We start from the raw sequence: 23,372 nt of genomic DNA on the forward strand, positions 1-23,372 counted from the left end.
GGTGCTGGGCCCTGGAGTTAAAAAGATTGATATACAGTGGGTACCCTTTAATAGTCTGTAGCCTAGTGGGTGAGACAGATATAGAAACAAAACATTCAATATTAATGCAATAGAGGTTGTTAGCAGGGCACACAGAGTGCTAAAGATAAACCAACCTGTGCACAAGCAAATGTAATAGCAAAAAGTCTAAATGGATACATTTTAAAGGGAGAACAGTGGAAGTCCCTCAACTTCATTCCAAAAATGGATGTGGGGATCAGAATGGGGTGAGGAAGGCTGCCAGAGAGAAGCTGTTTGTTTGGGGGGTTTTTTCTGCAATAGGACCAGGACTAGAGTGAAACTGATGAGGCACCTAGAATGCAAAATTCAGCAGGCATTCACTCCTGAAGTTGTGGAGGCATAGGGTGGACTAGAGAAGAGGAAATGGATTTGGGGGACCCCTGGGGAAGACTTCAGGACAGAGTGGCATGAAGAGTCGGGCCTTGATGAGGAAGCGGGGCTTTCACTAAGAGAGAAGAAAGGTGCAGAGCATGAGGGAGGGAGGGTGGCCTGGGGAAAGGGAAGGAAGCATGATGAAAGATTAATGGGTAATCATGAATTTCCAGCACAGAGGAGGAAAGATAAAAGGACAGAAAGCAGAAAAAGAAAAGCATATATACCTACGCACACGCCTTACAGCTAGTCAACTCTTTCCATTATCGGGTCCACGTCTATGGCTCTCAGCAGCGTTACGATCAGACTGAGTGACCAGCAGCCCTAGCCTCGTGGTCCCCGTCCCGATGCCCTCATGAAGCTCACCATCACTGCGTCTGCACCCCACCACTCTGCAGGATGTCTCTGTCCATGGCTCCGGGTGCCACTCAGACCCCGTGTCTCTTCATCCTCCAGGCCTTAAGTTCCTTCTTTCCGGGGATCTTCTGACGGGGCTAAGTCATGCGATACACAGTTTTCTGCTAGGTATGCCAGGCATTGCTCCAAGCGTCTCACTTTTACTGCCTCATTTACATTTCACAAAGACCTCCTGTGTATGTATTGCTACTATCCCCGGTTTACAATGGGGTGACTTCAGATCAGAGTAACCTACCCAAAACACAAAGGAAATTCATGATTCTGTCAGGACTCGCACCCACAAGGCTGCTGCCTAATGTTATGTTAACTGCTGTGCTGCTCGCTGTGAATTACCTGGGGACTCTGCAGGGAAACTGCAGCCCAGTGTCAGCATCGGGTAAGCTGTAGGGGAATTACCTTAAGGTTTTGCCTGCAGTCTGTTTCTGTTCTCAGGCAACGCACGGTGATTGGAGGCTCTCTGCTCTTCAAATAGTGTCGGGAGTCGTTTGACATTCGTGTTTGCAGGCTAATTGTTGGGGTCTCACTTACCTAAAGCCACTGATGATGGTACTTAGATATGGAATAGAGAAATGAAAGTCCATTAAAGCCCAAGAACCAAGTGTGCAACACCTGTGAGCCACTGGGCACAGTTTTCTGAAAACAGACCAAAGCTGTCCGTAACAACGGCTTGCCCATCTAGAAATAAGGAAAGTTGCTTTCCTTGGGCCAACTCTGAATATGCTCTGTGCCTACAGGGGCATGAGATTCTACTGAGAGAAGCTGGAATTGTCCTACCCACATCCCAATAGTGGACCATGGGGACACCATGACTGTCAGCAGGGACACCAGGCACCTGGAACAGGATTTTGGGGCATGGAAACCAGGGGAGGGATGCGGGGGCCTCTGGGCCATGACAAGGGAAACATCACCATCTGGTGGCTGCATGAGAGATAAGCTATATTCCAGCCCATTGTCTCAGGCAGGGACAAAGTTAACTTAGGCAAGAAGAAATTCATGGGTAGTAGTTAAAAAACAAAGGTCAATCGTGCCTTTATTGATGCATGGAAGGCAAAACCTGGCCCAGTCCCAGTCTGTCTGACCTGTGGCTAAGAGACAGAGAAATGGCTGTGGTGAAAGGTGTTTAGGGTGAAAGTTGTTCTGCCAAATATGGGCACTCCTGGGGCCAGCAAAGCATTCCTCGCTTGGCATTATAAGGGGCATGCTCTTGGCACAAGCTCAGAAGGTCCTTTCAGAAGCTGAAAGGGGGCAAGACAGAGATTACAAGATCATGGGAAGGGCAGAGAAAATAACCTGATGATGCTGGTTGGTGATGGTAGCAGCAAATCTAAAGCATTTAGGACTGTCAGGCACTAAAACTAACCCTCAAAGAAACCCACAGAAAGCAAGGTGCTATTACTATGTCCGTTTTACAGATGAACAAACTGAGTCTCTTAGAGACAGAAGTGATATAGAGTACTCTAGACTAGGCCACCCAAATAGCAAGTGCTAGAGCCAGAATTTAAGTAGTCTCATGCTCATAATGTGACCCCTGGTATTTCTCACAGGGTGTTCCAGAGACCACCTGTTCTGGACATGCCTGGGCTGCAAACTAAAACACAGAATCTTTGATCCCACCCCAGGCATACTGAGGCAGAATCTCTGGGGAGGGCATGAGAATTGATATTTTAACAAGCTTCCCAGGTGATGGGATAACCAGCACATAAGTAATATGGACTGGCTGGTGCCCCTGCCCCACTGTTCTTATGTTGACGCCCTAATCCTCATGGGGGTGATCTTTGGAGATGGGTCCTTTGGGAGAAAATTAGCTTTAGATGAGGCCATGAGGTGGGGCCCCCATGATGGGATTAGTGTCCTTATAGGAAGAGGAAAAGACACCAGGGTTTTCTCTCTCTGTCCTGTGAGGACACAGCCAGAAGGTGGCTGGCCATCCGCAGGCCAGGAAGAGATGTCTCACCAGGACCCCACCATGCTGGCACCTTGATCTTGGACTTCCAGACTCCAGATCTGTGAGCAAATGTATTTTTGTCTTTTAAAGCACCAGTCTATGGTAATCTGTCATGGCAGCCCGATCTAAGACACTAGACAATACAGCCCTACCTGTCTCATTCAAGATGCTTAGTAGATGCCTGTTAAATTAATAAATGACCAGGATGCTTCACTGCTCTGTCCCTCAGAAGAGATGCACTGAGGGCACATATGTGCAATTTCCATGATTTAGCCTCTTTTCCAACCTCCAGGTGACACTTACTGGAGTTTGTTTTCTTCCAAATCTAAGAACAGGCATTCTTCCTACACTGCTAAGGATTCATGGGGGAGGCTCTTGAAAGCAGATGTGATAACGTGGTGTTAATGCGGGGAAGTGAGGATGGTAACAGCAGCTTCACTTAGTGCAGTGCTGTGTCGTTTACAAAGCTCTCTGCCATATAAGATTTCTTTAGATGGCTGGAATTGCCCTGTGAGGTCTGGAGGCCAGATAATTATGATCTCAGTTAAACAGATGATGAAGCCAAGGCTGCCAAAATCAAGGAGCCCTGCCCAGGGTCACCTCACTAATTACACGGAGAACTGAGCCCAGCCGAAGGTGGAAGTAAGATGTACTAGCAGAAAACGTGGGGTCACCGAGGAATGAAATTAGAGGAGTCAACATAGCTTAGAAGTGGGGTTTGTCTATCAGAGTACTCACCCCAGGTCTTTCAAATGACAATGAAAAGGCCTTAGTGAAAAGACGACTTACAAGGTGTGAGCAAGGTCTAAGGGAACAAGCACAGAATGGGGGTGCCTAAGACTAACATAACCAGGGAAGGAGGGGACAGTGTTACAGACTAAGGAGAGGGCAGGAGGTAAAATAAACAAGCAACAACAAGGACACCACAGAGAGAGGCTGTCTTTGGAGATCCGCCTCTAGCCCTAACCATCCCACTTTCCCCTGAGTGGGTAGAACTGTTTCCTAAGAAACAAGTCAACCAGTGGCCTTGGAAGGGACCACCTGAAGGGGCCTGTTTCTCAACCTCAGTCACCCTGGGAGTGCACAATGGGCACTCACTGTCCAGTGACGAAGGACAGATGAGAGGACCCCTCTGCTGAGTCACCTGGCCACCTGGCTTCTCTTAGCCCAGCCGGCCCTGTGTGAAGTAGACAATTCAATGGCTGGGAAGTTGAAACAACGTAGTATTACTTCGCAGGCTCTTTTTCCAAAATAGGGAGGGGAAACATATCCCTTTTACTGAGGTTGTTCACTACCATGCCAAACTCTCCTTGATACATTCTGCCTAGTTATGTAGAGCTTTTTAAAACAAGGGAACAATATTTTTAAGTACCTTTAAGACAGAATTTATCACTCTTGGCACTACTGACACCTGGATCAGACCATTCTCTGTTGTGGGAGCTGCCCTGTGCCCTGTAGGATGTTCAGCAGCATCCCTGACCTCTATGCTCTAGATGCCAGTAGCACCCCCACCTCACCCCAGTGTGATACCCCAAAGTGTCTCCAAACAGTGCCAACTGTCTCTTGGGGGACAAAGTCACTTCCCCTCCCATTGAGAACTCCTGTTCTAAATGATTACAATTTGCTGAACTAAATATCCTCATTGGCAATGGGAAGACCAGGGTCGAGGTTAGGTGAATTATGATGTTATATTAAAATCCTGCCTATATTTAAATTTTTATATTTTGTTTGATATGGATTTTTTGCACTGATTTTGAAAAGTTTTTTAATATTGCATTAAAAAGTTTCTTTCTTTCTTAGTGTTTGTGTTACCCCCTTAAATTTTGTACCTGGGGCGTATGCCTCATTTGTCTCCCCCTAGTCCCAGCCCTGGGAAGGTGCCACTGGAGTCATCAACATAAGGAAGGAGAAAGTTGTCCCCTCATTCATTCACTCATTCAATATTCCTAAATCCCCTGGTATATAGCTAGCTCATGGTTAGCAATGGCTGCATAATATCTCAAAGTGTGGGTCACCCAGATTTACATAACACCCTGTTTAATGGGAAAGAGGTGTTAACAGAGTTGTATCGGGAGCTATGTAGAAAACATAATAGAAGGGAACTACTAAGAGCCAAGGGACCAGTTACAAGGGCAAAGCAGCAGTCTTCAATGTGTGGTATTGGCTATGGACAAGGAAAGGACTGGAAAGATTAAGGGGAAAGGATCAGCAGGTATTGGTGATTAGTCGAATGTAAAAGATGAGGGTGACAAAGTTGTTACGGTGACTCCCAGCCTTCTACCTGGGTGCAGATCGTGACTGTTGATGAGCGAGGGAAGCCTGCAGAAGGAGCAGGTTGGGAGGCAGGCGCATCAGGGATCAGAAGATGACTGGAGAGTTGGTTAGTGAGGTCCTGTGATCCAGCCACGGTGAGTTCCCAAGACAGAAAGGTGGCTGGAGATGGAGCTGTAGGATCCAGCAGCGTTTACATGGTCCCCGAAGCTATGGGGTGCATGAGATTTCCTAGGTGCGAGCTGGAGAGTGACAAGAGGGCCTAGGCCCACACCATAAGGAACTCTCAAACTTAAAAGGCAGGTGGAAAGTCAACAAGGGAAGAATGAAATTCGTGGGCTGCAGGTATGATACAAAAGCAGTATATTTGCATAATCTCAAAGGATCTCCCCTTGAGATAATTATGAATTACAAAGGGGAAAGGAGTAATTTTAAAGTGGAGAGACCTGGCAGATGCTACTTTAACCAATTAAAACTAACCTCACAGCAATGAGACACATCCGTGTCATGAGCCTGCTGGTATGATGCACTGAGAAGGACCCAGAATCACTTCTGAATTTCTTTCCAAAAATGCATAACCTCAGTGTAATCGTGAGCAGACAGATAGATCCTAAATGAAGGACAGTCTACAAATTAACTGGTTGGTGCTCTTCAAATGTGCCAAGGTCATGAAAGACATTATCTCTGGAACCAAAAGGTTTGGGTCCTAGGAGAAGAGAGGCTTGAGCCATGGTCCCCAGAGAACAAATAGGATTTGCATTCTAACAAAGTGAAGATAGCATCTTTTCAGAGCCTGGTCCTGCTTCCAGAATAGGCAAAGATCCCTGAGCAGCCAACGAGAGAAATTTGTGGTTAACGGATCCATTTATTACTTGCAGCTTACTTAGCAAAGGTCACCACATGGCCTTTGAAAGATACATAAAAATGCTGTTAGATCTTGCCAGAGGCGAGTGTATTGGAAAACTATGCTAGCCTGTTTCTTTAAATTTGGGGTGGGGAGGGAGCAGAAGGCAGCTGCATGTTAAAACTACCTGCTGTATTTTTGTTCCTTTCCAATATGACATAAAGGAGTCCTTTTCTTATACAGAGAGACATTTGCAGTGAGACTACAAGAGTGAATTATTGCCAAGTCCCAATTACCCATTCATTTCTTCCTTCCAGATGTTCAAAGGGTGGCCAAAGAGTGAGTGACTAAAGGTACAGCCTATTCATAAAAGGGCATGCCCCAATGTGCAAGCATTTTTTCAGACCTCTGCTCCTGTCACATATACTAGCAACTCCTTAGCCAAAACAAATCTCGTGTCCAAACCCAAATTCAAGGGAGCGGGAAAGTACATTTCACCCACCATAAGATCCTGGCAAGGATATGGATATAAAATACTACTGCAGACTGTGCAAAAAGAACATGCATGGCTATTGAGGGGTGGAAATGTTGCCAGTTCAAGCTGAGATGCGCTATATGTGTAAAACATACATAGAACTTTGAAGACTTAGCCCCCCAAAATGTAAATATATCAATAATTTTTATATTATTGTTTGAAATGATATTTTGCATATGTTGGGCTAAGTTAAATATATTTAATTTTTTTTAAGTACTAATGCAGAGTATTGAAAAATTGGGGACCAGACATATAATACAACATATTAAGATAGAATAGTGGATGTCACTATGAAAACAAGGGGGGAAATTGACTATTGATCAATAGTAGCTAACACATAAACACACTTTATATTTGCAGAAAGGAACCAGTTTTATATGGACCAACCCAAACACTGGCATTTGGATTTGTGGTTTCTCCTACAGGGGTGAGGTTATGGTTGATCATGGAGGTTTCAAGGGCTACATCATGAGAAATGTTCAAAGGGAGAAAGAATCTCAGATAACTGCATTTCCCAAATTCCACTCAGATACAAAATAAGAGATCTAACCTCCAATTCTCCTTGGCATGGCTCCCAGTGTGTGCCAGGCACAGGAAGACATCAAGCTGCCCCTCAATTGTAACTGTCATAACATGCTGGCAGTTGCACCAGCCCATAGTTGGTGCCCTCAGCAGCTGGCGTGGCATGGTGGAAAGAGCAGGTGGAACCAGGCAAGCTGGGGTCACATTGCAGCTGGACTTACAACTACTGGGTGAGTCCTTCACCTCTCTGGCCTCAGTTTTACCTCCTCTGAAATCAGACAGATCGACTAGAAGATGTTTATGTCCCTCTGACTCTGAGAGCTTATAGTTTTATGACAACTTGGCTACATGGCAGGATCTGCGGTGCTCAGGTGACAGAAGTGGCCAAGGTAACAAACATAATCATCAGAAAGCAGTGAAAACTGTGTTGATGGGCAAAGACTGAGTTGACTGCCACGTGTGGCTGAGGTACAGGGTTCCACATGCCACCAAATGAGCCCTTATCAACCACCCAGAGGCCTAAGTCTTCCTCCAGGCTCCGCCTTTGAGCTAAGATGTGGTCTCCGGAGCAAGATGGGTCTGAGAAGATCTTCCAACTCTCACCCCCACTCTTTCCCCGAGTCCCATGGTACCCCAAAGATCTGGGTTTCCACAATTCTCTCTCCCCACAAATGAGACTGCAAGAGCCACTTTCTCCAGCAGCCCAGCAGATAGGGAAAAAAATACACGCAATAAAAGGAATTTTAATACAGAAATGTATTTTGAGGCAACGAAGCAAAGTCCCTTTAGCAGGAGCCACAATTTTCTTAAATAATCGTTCCCATAATTGGCTACTTGTGGGAACAACTAATTGTGCATGTAATCATTTGCCTGTACAACTCAGCATCAACCAGTAATTAAAGACAGAGCCGTCCTTGCTAAAATTGGCTCCAGAAATAATGGTAATATTTCCAAGTGTCCAATGTCTCCCTGCCAAGGAACTTTAAGCCCTGTTCAAATGAGTTTGTTATTTTTAAAAACATCTTGCAAAGGGGAGACCTGCGTCCTTGCCGGAAGCCAACACCCAGCGAGAGAAGAATGCTTCTGCAATAATCCTCTACTTGCAGTTATTCCGCAGCACATGTTGTGTATTGAGCATCCTTTGTGCTGGGTCAGACCCTTCCTTGAACTGGTGTCTCCTTGATCTTCTGGGTCTTTCTCTTTTCACACTCTCTCAGAGGAAAGTAGAAAAAAATTGCCTGACTTTGCAAGAGACCCACCTTAATTAACTTCCTCCGGACCACAGATAGCTTCCTGATGAAGGTGCTCCATCCACAACACTTCCCCACCCCTGCCCATCACAGGGTCACCATGTTTGAGAGTGTCTGTCATCTCCCATCTGGAAGCTCCAGCAGACTCTTAGCTGGTCCTCCTGGTTTCACACTTGTGCCTCTTCAATACAATCTCCTGCCCCAAGAAAGCAAGCAGCAGTCTTAAATTCAAAATCATGTTACTCTCTCGATGGTGCACTAAATGATACCAAAATTCAACAACAAAAAGGATATGTTCATGTCCTAACCCCCTGTATCTATGAATGAGACCTTATTTGGAAATAAGGGTCTCTGCAGATATAATTAAGGGTCTCAAAATGAGATCACCCTGGATTTAGGATGGGCCCTCAAGTCAATGACTTGTGTCCTTATAAGAGAAAAGAGAGGAAGGTGTGGCAACAGACACAGAGGAGGTAGCCATGTGAAGACAGAGGCAGAGATTAGAGTGATGAGGCCACAAGCCAAGTAACATGTGGAGCCACCAGAAGCTAGAAGAAGCAAGAAGGATCCTCCCCTGCAACCTTCAGTGGGAGCTGGGACCTGCTGACACCTTGATTTAGGACCTCTGGCCTCCAAAATTGTGACAAAATAAATTTCTGTTGTTTTAAGCCATAAAGTGTGTGGTAATCTTTTGTGGCAGCCCTAGGAAATGAATATTCTCTACTTAGAATCTTTCCATGGCTTCCATTCACACTTTGAATAAATTCCAACTTTCTTATCTGGCCCCTGATAACAGCCCTAGCCTCCTTGCCACATCACTCGTGGCTGTAACTCTGGCCTTCTTCCTGTTTGTGGGACACCCCAAGCTCCTGCCTCAGGGCTTTTGCATGTCCTGCCCTCCCACCCCTACCAGCAACAGTAACACCTCCCTTAGCTGCTCCACCTCATCCTCAGGCCCCAGCAAGGGTCATCTCTGCCCACCTTAACTCAGAGGTTACCCTGAAATGGATGTCCGTGTATGTGTGTGTATCCTGTCTCTCTGGAGGACAGTTCCCTGACTGAGACACCATCAAGATTCAATAATTTGCATAGACTGTAGGGACGAATGAAGGCAGAAAGGCCATGTTTCCTCTCTCCTTTCTAGCTCGGCTTCTTCGGGGATGGTGTGTGGCACAAAAGATGCAACACCACCTTCCCCATCTATAACTAAAAGGCCTCTAAGAGCAAATGCTGAAGAGAGCCCGTTTGTTCTGATGGGAGTTGCTTCTGTGTCTCAAGGGAAGGCGATGAAGGGGTTGGTGGTGGTGGAAGCACCACTAGTAACAGCAGCAATAGCAGGAGGGAGTGCTGGCTGTTGTGGCACCACTGACTGGTTAGTAGAGGCCAGGCATGTCGTCCTGACCAGGAGAACCCACTCCAGAGAGCTCGGGTGCAAATGTTAATCTTGGAAGCCCCTCTGTTCCAGACTCCCACTCCCTTAGGCAGGAGATACTAACAAAGGACCCGCTGAGCACCAGGCCCCACCTTAGGTGCTCAGGGCTATGTCTCTGACCTGGAAAAGCTGAGTTGATTTGTGGACAACACGGGGAAAGAAACCATGACAAGTCAACATAGACATGGTCTCTCAAGGGATTCCCAGAGGACTGAGGATTTGGAGGACAGAGCCCTGCTAACCACCAGCATTCCTGCTCCCCTCCCACCCCACTCCCCAACATCCAAGACTCCTCCCACCCCAAACAAGCCTGATCTGGCATCCAGGTAAGACCTCGGATCTTATCCTCGAGTGATATGAAGTCCTCAAAGGGTTTTAAATGGAGAGAAAGAGGACCTGATTGGATTTGTATTATGAAATTCTTATAATGGCCTTTAGGGCTATAATCAGCCTAACCTCTGGCCTCTACATGTAGCCTGTACCCCCCACTCTGTTCTCTAAGTCACTTGAACCTTCCCTCCACCCCTTGAATGAGCCACACTCCCTTCTGCCACAGGACCTTTGCATGTAGCAGTACCGCCCCCTCATCCAAATCAGTCTTTCCTTGTTTGTTTTTCCCCCCAGATAGATGCCAAGAACCTAGTTTGGAGGCTATTAAAGCCACAGAACCTCATATCTGAAACATTTAATTTACGTTCTTATAATAAACACCATCTAGTGCTGTATTAAGTTTAAACTTTATCAAAACTCTCAAAGTTCAATATAAAGGGACCCAATGTTTTAAAGCAAGAGCTGAGAAACCTTTTCTGTAAAAAGGGTCAGATAGCACATATTTTTTGTCACATTTGAGCTCATACAGTCTCTGTAGTAACTAGCCAACTCTGCCTTTGCAGTGTGAAACAGTCATGGACAATATGAAAACAAACGGGCATAGCTGTGTGACAATAAAACTTTATTTACAGAAACAGGCAGCGGGCCAGATCTGGCAAGTGGGCCAGAGGCTGCTGACTCCTGTTTTAGAAGAAAGCCCTTCAACCTGAGTCTTTTTTTCTCCCTGCTCAAGCTAGCTGTCAAATCAGTAAACCGGCAAACAGCTCCCAGATGAAGATACAAACGCACGTCAGCAGCTATGGTCCGAATTGAGAGCTCTCAGAAGAAAGTCTCGAAAGCAAAACCTTGCAAGAAGAAGGTTTTCCCTCACATTAAAAGTTAACGTTTTAAATGACTTTCCCTTAAATAAATAGGTAATCTTTTGAGCCAGCTAATCCTTAATAAATTAGAATCTTTACACCACACTGAACTGAGGGAGCATCTGTGTTCCCACAGCCATGTCCCCTCACCCTGAGCCTCTTTAAAGATCCATTGATTACTGCCAAGCCTCCATTGGTGGGATTAATTAATTTATGAACTTGTCATTACAATTCATTGATTAAAACGTCCTTTCTTAAAGATTTAATTATGCCCAAAGATAAAAGATCTGCTAATTATTGTCCTTTATCTAATTGAAGTTTTGTATTACAAATAAAGTTCAAAGGTTTAAGACAGTTGCCCTTTCAAGCATTTGGGCAAAGATGAGAATTTAATTAGATGCAAGACACCATTCTCTCTGATCTATTCTAATGGGAGAGACACATCAGGCTGGACAAGATGTCTGGTCAGGGTGGGAAGACCTGGAAAATCTGTCAGCCTTTCTTGTCACAAAAATGGTTTTTAGCAAACAGCTCCAGTCACATGGGTTGTAGAAACAGTTTGGATTGCTGGCACAAGCAGAGTTATACATTGTGTCAAGAGCAGGAATTCTGCCAACCAAAATTACTCTGTGTATTTAATTTTTCTTAAAAATACTGATGCATGAAAAAGTCTACAAAGAGTAATTTTTTTTCCTAAGATATTATAATAGGAAATCAAAGTTGTTCAGTAAACAAACCACTGAGGGGTAGGGAAGCAAGTTAAAAGGTATAAGCACCCAGAGAGGTCTGGGTTTGAATCTAGAAGGAGGATTAGTGGGGGCCCTCCTTTCCCTGGAATCGTGTCTCCATGGTGATGGATCTGCATGGAAGGAGCTTGCAGCCTCTCTTGCTCTGTCCACAGAGGGGTGACTTGGACCTGTGGGCACTCATTGGTCCATGTTTGATGACTGAGTAAAGCCATTCTATTTAAAGCACTAGATTGTGTTTATTGTAAGAATGTAAATTAAATATTTTATATATGAGGTTCTGTGGCTTTAATTGCCTCTAAATCAGGTTCCTGGCATCTGGGAAGAAAACAAGGGAAGACTGATTTGGATGAGGGGGAGGAACTGGCACATGCAAAGATCCTGTGGCTGAAGGGAGTGTGGCTCATTCAAGGGGCTCAGGAAAGATCTAAATGTGTAGAAGGTAGAGGTTAGGCAGATCAAGGGCTATAAAGGCCACGATAAGTCTTTCATAGTGTAAATCTAATCAGGCCCTCCTTTCAATTTAAAACCCTTCAGGAACTTCACTCCAGGAATTCCTCTCCTCGCAGCAAACTGCTCTCCAATCTCTAACTTTCCCTTGAGCGGACTCTCTGAAAATCTTGATTCATGAGGAGAACAAGGCGTCAACAAGCTCTGTTGGCCATAAATCAATAACCACATTTTCCCATCAGCTTTACAACATTAATGGTGATCTTTTCATATCCATCTCTTTCATTCCTATGTCTATCAATTTGCGAGAGCAAGGAAATATTGTTAAGTATGATCCGGCTAAAAATCCCACCATTTTAACAGCTGTGTGACTTTGGGTATTTTGCTTCACCTCTCTGAATTCCAGGTTCCACACCTGTTACAGTGAGGATAGTAGAATAACTCCCTTCATTGGGCTGTTGGAAGAATTCAGTGCATTTAAGATACGGTAGCTGGCACCCAGTAAGTGCTCAATGCACAATGACTATTAATAGCAGGGTCCCGATCGGGGAAACAAGAAGAACAATGTAAGGTCCCCGACCTCAAGAAGTACACAGAGTGTTATTTCCACACTCGGGATGTTTTTATATTGATAATCCCATCAAAATCTGCCCTTAAGAGGACACAGGAAGCAAGTGACATCGGGTATCAAAACAGTTCATGTTTCACCGCTGCTCCTTTTTAAAAACAGAATTCACTCGCTCAGCAGTGTCCCTCCGCCGCTGTCTCCTGAGACTGGAAGAGAATAGAGGCTCTGGGAAGGGAAGACCCCTGTGCACTCAAAGGAGAACCCATTGGGTATCAAGTCACAAAGGTAAGTTTTTGCCTAGGGAGGTGGGGGGGGGGGGATGGGGAGAAGATTAAGAGAAGAGAGCTAAAGCCATTCAAAATGGGTCCAAATGGAAGCCTCTTCAGGAGAGAGAGAAATGAATGGGGTGAAGGCGGGTGACTTGCTATCCTATGCAAAACAAGGTAATCAGGGTCAAGAAGAGAAGACTGAGACAGGGATACGACAGGTGCAGCCCCTTAAAGTTGCCATAGCAACTAGCAGGGAACAAATACATTCTTTGTTATGTGAACGTGCGGACAGTGTCATAATCATGGCTGACTTTTATTGAGCTCTTACTAGGCACTCCATGTGCCGTATCTCACTTAACATTCCTAACAACTGTCTGAGACAGCTGCTATTTGATTGTACCCACTTTACAGATGAGGAAACTGAGGGTCAGAGACGTTAAGCCTTTTTCCCAAAGGCACAGAGCCAATGGGTGGGAGAGCCAGGAGTCTAGATGCAGTCTGACTCCAGACCCCCATGTTCAAAAGCCGATTCTGGATGGTTTTGTGAAGAAATATCTAACAAGTGAATCACTGGCTTTCTGACACAGGGAGTGCCCAGCCCCTGTCAAATAGAGGCTGGGCCACACAAGGGATTATAAATGGCACCACATAAAATAAGGTTGAAGTTTGCCCAAACCGCAGCTAAGCTCTCTTCCTACCCTGAGGGTCCATGACTCCAGAAGCATTCCATATTTCTTCCCCAGCAAACCTCAGGATTTCGCTATTAGAGGTACAGCTCGGGGGAGAGAATCCCCCCAAACTACCAGCAAGAGCAGCATGTCCATCTCTAGGCAATGAGATCGAACACAATCATACAGAGGAATACTATTAATCCATCAAAAACAATGTTGCAGACATATGAGGAAGTGTCTTCAATATTGAGGAAGATTATGATATACATAAAATATTACACATATTGCTCTGGTTTTGTTTATCTCTCATACTTTACAAACCAGGCTGAGGACACATTTCTTTATTGGTGACCCATCCACGAGGGTGGGTGCTGCTCCAATCCCCACTCTCCAAAGGTGAGCGGTGCCTGGGCTCAGATGCCCCTCCTCAAGTCTAACCCTTGTGTGTATCAGAATCCTGGCCCCTCTGAGCCCACCCCCGAGCCTCGGCCTCGATGCTCCACCCAACCCAGACCTTCCCAGTTGTCACCCTTGTTGCTAGCCTGAAGCCATGCCTCCTCTTTGTTTGGGTTGTTGACCTGGGGGTTTTCTTGTTGTTTTTAATGTGTCTGCTTGCTTTGTTTTTGTGTCTTAACTCTGAACATAATCCTACCCTACCTAAAAGAGGTGGAAAGGCTTCCCTTCTTTGCCTATGATGGGATGTTTGGGAGGAAAACCATAATTAAGTCATGAGTGGAGAGAGGCAACACTGAGGATTGGGACAGCACTGTGGGGGTGAGCCAGAGAGAAAGCCCACTCCTGAGGCAACACAGAGCCCACCATGCAGGCTGACTCTTGACTCCAGGTGTTTGCTCCAGCTGCCAGGGCTGGTGATCGGAGTGGGGACGAGATTCATGCTGTCCCCAAGTTTGGTTACTTCCTGGGCTGTTCTGCTGGGGCACCGGACCTAAGAGGCTTTCAGGATGTTCTGACCAGAGAGGATCCCTGGACTCAATCCTGAAAGTCTGTGGAAGCACAGAGGAGACCAGGCTGCTAGTATCCTGCCCTCATCCAACATGGCACTGGCCTGGCTGCATCTCCACATAGCCAGGCAGAGCCCTCTAGAGCAGGAAAGGTCAACAGCTAAAGACAACCTGGGAGAGCATGGCTGTGGGGCCCTTTGCCCAGCCCTGCAGGATGTCCTTCTAGAACTTTCTTGACCTCAAAGATCAGTGCCCACATGATCTTTTCCATCTGCAGCCCACAACTTCCAGAAGCACAGCGGATGTGCCTGGGCTGTTTCACATCTCAAAACTGTCACATGGGTCGGGTCTATATTTTTAACCTACTAAGAAAACAACTCGATATTTGTTATGAATTTAAGAAACAACCTATTAATGGCATCAAGCTATTGAGCAGCATTCACCAACTGTCGATTTACATTATGTAATGGAATGCGAAGCCGATTTCCCTGTGTCACACGTGTAATGATTGAATTATCAGCAGATGGAAAGTTGTTCTGAGCTGTAACAAGGTCCTATAAGGTGCTAATTAACTTGGCACCTTTCTAAAGAAAGAACTTCTGTCACATTTTGATAGGAAATGTTGCTACTGGGGGATACTTATTGGTCCTCAGTAACATACTTAAGACTTATTGAGAGATTTTTTTCTTGTTGTTAGTTCCTGAGAAGAATGATAATGTCATAAACTTACTGATTCTCCCACTTGGTCCAAAACCCATACTGCAACAACCTCTATTGATTCTAAAATAGAATAAATCACCTTTGACCTGGCCAGTGTGGCTCAGTTGGTTGGGCGTTGTCCCATATACCCAAGAGTTGTAGGTTCACTTCCCGATCAGGGCACATGCCCAGGTTATGGGTTCGGTCCCTGGTTGGGGGCATGCAGGAGACAGTCGATTGATGTTTTGCTCTCACATCAATGTTTCTCTCTCTCCCTCTCCCTTCCTCTCTCTCTAAAAATGAATTTTAAAAATCTTAAAAAAAAAAGAAAGAAATGTCCTTTTATCAATAATACAAGTGATTACTCACATTGGTGTCTACAAGTCCTTAGAAACTTCCATCTTCCTGTAATCTCTGCTGGGTGGGAGCTCAGAAATGCTATGTGGTCACTCCATAGACTTTGCTTCTTTCTTCTTCATAATGTTAGAATGTGCCAGATTTTCTAATCTGTAGGTAGGGGTGAAGGCCAAGATCACAGAGTGCTCAGGCTTTACAAGTCCTTATTTTCTCAACCTGCATGGCTCCTTAGTGAACCTTGACTATTATCCATTTCCTCCATTCAAATAGTGACATAACATTTTTAAATTATTTTAAATTTTTTGAAGTGATAATTGCACTGTAGTTATACTTTTACAAGATACTTTTGAAATGACAAGATATCGTGGATTTTCCCTAAAACAATCCAATGGTAAGAAGGAAGTAGAAGATATAAATGAAGAGGCCTTTTGCTGGTGCACACATTCTCTTTGTAGCAACCAACATGTAGATACCTCTGCAGCCTGGCAGCCACATGCCTTACCTTTTCCAAATTACATTTTAAATATGCTTTCCTAGTCTCCCTGAAATTGCACTTACACCTATCAGACCACACAGAATGTACTCTTTCCCCTCTCTCCACTCAACCTTCTTGGTGACTTCTTGTCACTTCTTGTCATGGACACACAAATTATAAGGGGTAGGTGAAACCTTAAATTTCCTTGAGTATAATTGGTCCATTTTACAGGTAAGAAAATTGACTCAGAAGATTCAATTTGGCCACAGTTAAACAGCTTCTTTCCTTTAGAAGGCTGTTCTTGATGGTCCCCATAAGTCACCATAATCACTTTTATAAGAGACTTAACTATCACTATAATCAAAAATTATCCATATGAAAAAGTGGGACTGTGCAAAAATGTGACAAGGGAACACACCTGTGACTGACGTATCCTGAGTCTATAAAGGCCCTTGATTCCATGAGTTCTGGGTTTTGCTCATCTGTTCATTTTTAATGTATTTGGCAAAATAATACTTAACTAGGAGGTAAATGTCATGAGGGAAGGACTTTTCACAGATATGCCCCCTAGAGCCTAATACAATCCTTGTCACATAGTAGGTTCTCAAAAATAGCTGTTGAATAAATACTTATTGAGCATTACTTTAAGTACTCTATGTGAATTAATAAATTTAGTCCTCACAAATGCCTTAGGAGATAAATTCCAGTATGCTAACGTCATAAATGATAAATCTGAGGCACAGAAAATCAAAACAATTTGCCAGAGATCACATGGCTACTAAGTCTTGGCGGTGGAATTCAAACCCAAGCAGTCTGGATCCAGAGTGTACACTAGTAACTAAATAGGGATGGTAAGTGATAGATAGATAGATAGACCAGTTACCAACAGCTGCATAACAAAGCACCCCAAAAGTTAAGAGCTTAAAAACAGCCATTTTATTTTGGCCAGGAATTCACAAAAGTCTCAGCCAGGGAGTCTGTCTCTGATCCATGTGGCCTAAGGTGGGCAACTGGGACTGGAGGAATCTATGTCCAAGATAGCTTCTTCTTTGCCATGTTTGGTGCCTTAGCAGGAATGACTGGAAAGCTGGGCACAACTGGAGCCCTCTCTCTCCACATAGTTTTGAGCCTGTCCACATGAAATTTAAGGATCCCAGAAGAAATACTTTAAGAAACAGGAAACGCTGCCTTAGCCTGGGTCTGGAAACTGGCACAGGGTCACTTCCTCCATATTTTATTGATCTCAGCAGTCACAGAGCTAGGACCCACATCTCTCACTGGGATTTGCTTTAAAGAATCTGTAGCCACTTTTAGACCACAAAAATGGAAGTCCAACCTAGTTTGGAGATTCTGCGCACTTACTTCACATAATTTTATTGACACCTCATAGTTCAGAATCACAGTTCTAGAAGAATGCTTTTCGACAATGAAGCATTGATGGCATCCACATGTTAGAAGACCGTTTTGTCACTGTGACAAGGCTTCATCATTACAGAACCTAAAGAAGCATTTCCTGATCTTAACACAAATCTCTGCAACCAAACTTTAATTACTTTGATTGGGGGAGGGGGAGGGTGTCCTCAGTCATTTTAATGTGCATTTTATGCTTCCAGATGCTCTATCCTAGTTTTCGAAGGAAATGTTTCTCATTATCATAAAATTTACATGCTCATACATTTCACTGAAAGACTTAATCTTTTTAGGTGATAATAAACAATTCAGTAATTTGGAGGAAAAACGTCACAGAAATAATTGTGAAAAGGTACTATAGAAATCTCCAGGAGAAGAGAGGCAGGGTGATTAAGTAGGAAGAACAAAATTCAATTCTGTTCTTAATGCATCCCACATCTTGAAAAGTTTGTTCAACCCCTAGGAACCTAAGTTTAACCATATACAAAATAAAATACTTTTTTGGATAGAGTCCTCAACTGTGGCTCAGAACTTCTTACCTTACTTCTAAGTCCTAATTCTACCAACAACTGGTTCTGTAAATTAAACAAACAGTATTTCATCTCTCGCATTTGATAATGACGATGATAAGTCAGTATGTCAGAAACAGCTCACTGAATAGTCTGTGTGTGGCCCCATATTTCTCACACTATCCTGCAGTTAGGACAGGACCATGCAATTAGTTCTGACCAGCAGGATGTGAGCAGAGAAGAAGTAGCGTCCCTTCCAGCCAGGGCAGATGAGAACCCAGGCCCCCTGTACTCAAAGTGCAGGCGTTTAACTTCCTCTAAATATGGTTTCCTACAGTTCTTTATCTATATGATTAAGAGTTTGTTCCAATTGATCTATAAGGACTTGTCACGGTCTAAAATATTTCGTTCACTTTAACAGCTTTTGTGCACAAAATTTTGAATTTGGAGATCGGTGTTCCACGTTCCACAGGTCTACATTGACAACAGAAGTAACAGGAATTGGATCTATATTGATTAAAAAGAAATCACACGTATTCTCTCCCAGCCCCACCCATGTTCATTGAGTTTGGGATTTTTCTTTACGGGTTGACTGATTGTTATCAAGCAGTGCCCAGTTCCATCAATTCCAAGCCGATGCATTTAAATGGAAGGCATCGGATGTGAACCAGTCAGATTTGTTTCATCCTTGATCAAAACTCACTGTGCTTTACAGACACAGTTTCTACAGAGTCCAACCTAAAAGTAATCTGAATAATGGGAAAGTGCCCCAGCTCTTGCTCCCTGCTAAAATACCGGAGTCTGTTTTCTGGAATCCGTTGTTTGGTAGCAGCCAACCTGTTTGAACTTTAGACCACTTAATAAGCCTATGTGTCACTCTCGGGAAAAACTCTGAGTTTCAGCCACTCTCTCTTAAAAGGGGAGAACTGCAGTAAGGTTTGGGTCTCAAAAACACCAGGACACGAACGGGAATAAGAAAAAAAGAGGGTGAGATGAAGTAAAGTTCTACACATGGAGTAGTCACCCCCCTTTCTGCACGTTCAGAATGTCCTAAAGGCAAGTGTTTACCTGCAGCGAAAACAACCACAAGGGAAAACAACAGCAATAACAGCAGCCAGGACTCTTCCTCTTAAAAAAAACACACATGTGAATGAGCAGGGAAAACGCAGGGCAGCCAGGGTGTGTGCAGTGTGGACGGCACTCCGCCTGTGGGCAGGCGTTAGGAGCTCCGGGGCGGAATGTGCAGATTCCTGCCGACTGCACCAAGGAGAAGCCTGAGAGTCAACCAGCCCCTCCACGCCCAGCTCCACTCGGCCTTGCTATGCCTCCTTCTAACAGGTGAGTGAATGAGAACCGCCCTGCCAGGAAAGGGTAGCAGAGAAAACAGAGTACACGGAAGCCTAAACTTCATCTTCAAGAACATTGGGAAAGTACTTATATCCATAAAATAAGAATGGGATGTTACACAAAGGTAATAACCCAAGAACACAGAAAGACAAAGTAAAGGGAATCCCTCAGCACACAGCACAAAGTAACAAGCAGGGAAACTGTAATAAGGAAGCGTCTACTTATATCCATGCTTATAAATAAAGAGGCAAACATCTGGAAGGAACATACCAGCAATGAACTGTTTGCCTCTGGGGAGGGGGACTGAATTGACTGAGGGTAATTCATCGTTTATGTTGTACGTTTCTGTATTATTCATATAAGCATTTATTAATTCGTAACTTAAAATGTAATCTTTTTTTAATCTCACTCATATCAAACAATGTTTAAGAGACCGTTACCACACAGACCTTCCAACTGAGTATATAATATGGTGACCCTCTGAGAAGATACTCCTACTTCTGTTTATAAGCTGGTCTTTTTGAGGATTTCATTTAACTGAATTAATGCTTTAGAGCAGACTTTCTCAAAATGAGGTTTTCCCCATGCACTTACTAAACTAGAATTTCTACAGATGAGGCCCCAGAGATTGCATCATAACAAGCCTCTCAGTGATTCTGCGTACACCAAAGTTATGAGAACCAGCATTTTAGAGTCCAGTTTTGTCTGAGACAACTGATCAGACTGAGCCACCAAGATACTGCCCTCCTCAGGAAGCCAGAAGCCTCCCTCGCCAACATTTTCTGGAGCTGCCATACAGTTCTTCTGATTTCCAGGTCAAATTAATGGTTGCTGGATGGGGCCTCCAAATCTAGATTTGTAGATCTTGAACTCCAAAGGCACTGGGGGACTGAAGGATGCTCAAACATGCACCGAATTTGGATTTTCCAGATTAGAGAGGACAGTAAAGGCATAATTACAGTGTTCTGACACTTCTGGCTTGAAGTGGCCCAAGATCTTAATCGTGCGATTGGATGGCTAAACCAGGAACCACCCTTTTCAAGATCAGTGTCATCACCTGATGTTTCAACAGAAACAAAACAGGCTCCCAAACCCAACCAAGCCTGGAATTCAAGCTCTTGAGATGCTGAGCTTTTGTTTACTCCTGAATAAATTCAATAAAATGGAGTAACCATTATAATAAATGTAGACGTCACTAATTACAACACTAGATTTTAAGTGCAATGCTAGTGTCTCAAGTGGCCTTTAAAACTAAGTAAAATCACAGCCAATTCAAATTTAATTAAAACTATCAGTTTAATTTAGTTTGCTTTTACAATAAAAACTGCACTAACCCATTAACTGCATTCCGAATCTCCCATTACGCAGAGCAGCCAGCAGCTTGCGGGCCTCCGCTCCAGTGAATGCTGCGATGCATTCATTTACCTTGTTATCTGGTGAAGTTTCAGTTGTTCTACGGCCAACAGATGACCAGTTTCTGTCTTTGAAAATGAGGCTCTTGGACTCGTTCAGGTAATTCACCGAGTGATTAGAACAGGCTTCTGGCCAGCTTCTTGTGTTTTTACAAATTCATCCCATGGCGCCTTTGTTGATCACGGTATCTGCTCTTAAGCTGAACTCACAGTAGCCAAGTTTGCAAACTGAACAGAAGAACTGAATTAGGAACCTGGTCAGTCATGACCTAACTCTTGTCCTGCTGCTATCAAGCTGAGTTGGCTTTGGACAAACCTCTTCCCGTTTCAGAGCCTCAGTTTTCCTCTTGTGTAGCACTGAGGGGGATGGAGAAGATCGGTGCTTCCAAAAATTTGACATTCCTGACCTTTGTCATATCTGAGTATTACCTGTCAGCACCTGCACTTCGTGGATAATGACTACAATAGGTTTCTACGGCATCATCTGCTTCAAACTCATCCTAGACAGTAGTATTTATGAACTCATGCAGTTTAATGTGCCAGCTATATACACTTTTCTAATAGGATTGAGCTAAATATACAACAACTAAAGTTATTTAAATGTTCAGCTAGGATCATCCTGTGTACCCCAGTGGGTTATGCATCACATTCGAAGAATATTAGCCTCCCGGACCTCTGAGATCCCTTCCTGCTCCAGGGATTTGCAAGCCTATGAAAAAGAATTTTATCACTTGACTCAGGTGAGCAACTGCACACACAGAAAACTGAACTGCCTGCAGGGCTCGTCTGCTTCAGAGCAGACAGGGTAGTGTCTGCTGAGGAGAAAGCACTGATCAGAAATGAAATTCAGGGGGTTATGTATTTTATTTTAGGAGAGAAAGGCATTAGTAGTTTAGCAAATTCATGATGAACTGTACAATTCCACCAAATGCTGAAGAGACAAAGACAGACCCTGTAGGAAGGAAGAACGAAAGCAAAACGAAAAAGAAAAAAAAAAGACCTGTGAAAGGTTTGCAATCTCTTAACAACCCATGAGTGAGAAACCTGGAACACAAAAGGAACCCAATCACATCTGCTTTGGCCCGAATGGAGGTTCCACTAGGCACATTCCATGCTGGGTCATCCTGGTTCAAAGGTGCCTCTTATGGAGATAAAAGTGTAATGAGAAAAACGGCATACAAATGAAACAAGGAATCACTGGAGAAGATTCCACACATGATGTGGTTGGGTCCACCTCATGGCGGGCGAGACCTGGGAAGGCATTAGGAGGGGATTATGCTGCCAAGAATGAGATCGCTCAGGGAAAATTTTGAGATTTATGTAGAAGGGTTGACTTAAGTCTGCTTTTACAAGGAATTCAGGGAATCAGGCGACAGCTTCTCTTGGTAACACTGGTTAAGTCGGTGTAGTGATAATCAGGTAGCGACAGATCCATTTTAAGTCACGGGTGTGTCTGCATGAGCGGAAAGGGAACGCTCATGGCCAGGTGCCTGTGTGAGCTGGCACAGAGCAGAGAAGCTGCCTGCTCTTTGGGAGGCAGCAGAGCCAGAACAGTGAGTCAACAGTAACCTGTATAACTTGAAAGACTGAATATACAAATATACCAGTGGCAGACCATGAATGACAATAGATCTCAGACCCACAACCCCTGCGGCAGCCAGCCCAGAAAGCCAAACCACAACGTCTGCAGCACTCAACCCAAAACGGGCGGGACTCAGTCAACAACTCCCGGCTTCCCTAATGGTTGCCTCCTCCAATTTATGACCAACTAGAGAACTGCCAAATATGCTCCCAAAACCAGCCACATAGGCCATCCCGCTTCTGGTTACGCCACCTCCACCTGTGCCAACAGCCTTCAAGCAGGGGACACCAGAAACCTTCCTTTTTATACTATCAAGCTTTCCCTCTGCCCTGCCTGTCTTTGAGTCTCTCCCAAATGCCAGTTTGGGCTTCTGTTTGTTCTCACTTGGGTGGTCATTGTTTTATTTCCACTCCCATCTAAAATGGCCTAAAGATTTGCCTGGTGCCCACATCCACCTCAAAGTCCACTGGCTTCACTAGGAGACAGATTACATGCCTTTGGGCTGTGCCCATCTGATCCACACGTAATTCACACATTGCCCTTTTGCTCATGACATATAACACAACATGCACACTTGTGCACGTGCGCACACACTACTGGCATTGACTTGAATCGTTTATGTATTCAATTCAATTATTTATGGCTTCATTTCAAGTGTGCTAAAGGCTTCCACCCAAGTTTACCCTGGTGTGTGTGAAGCCTGTATTAGGACAATTGCTCTAATTTATGTGACACCCTGGGCAGAAACCAAGTGAAGGCAGGCCTTTACCAAAAAGATTTCAGGCCACTGCTGCTGTCATCTGCTGCTACCCAAAAAATGAATGACTGTGTTTATGTTGGACCCAACACATAAACGATTCTCTGAGACCAAGTGTCAGCAAACTATGACTGTGTATTTGGCCCACTGTCTGTTTTGCAAATAAAGTTTTATTGGCACACAGCCACAGCCACTGACGTATTTATTATCTATGACTGCTTTTACCCTACAATAGCAGAGTTCAGTAGCTGCAACAAAGATGGCATGTTCCACTCCCAGATCCATTCCTTTCTGCCCTGTTCTGTTCCTGGAAGCCCTGG

General features: G+C 44.4%; 1 protein-coding gene across 1 annotated transcript in view; it reads right to left on the minus strand.

Annotated features, from left to right (window-relative positions):
* Window positions 1-23,372, minus strand: part of LOC308547363 (uncharacterized protein) — a 645,955-nt gene that overhangs the window by 595,646 nt on the left and 26,937 nt on the right. The window contains exon 3 of the mRNA XM_081117608.1: window positions 15,573-15,710. The gene's annotated coding sequence lies outside the window, so the exon portion shown is untranslated. The remainder of the gene's footprint in view (window positions 1-15,572; window positions 15,711-23,372) is intronic.

Source organism: Miniopterus schreibersii, assembly GCF_964146895.1.
Source record: "Miniopterus schreibersii genome assembly, chromosome: 18".
NCBI lineage: Eukaryota > Metazoa > Chordata > Mammalia > Chiroptera > Miniopteridae > Miniopterus > Miniopterus schreibersii.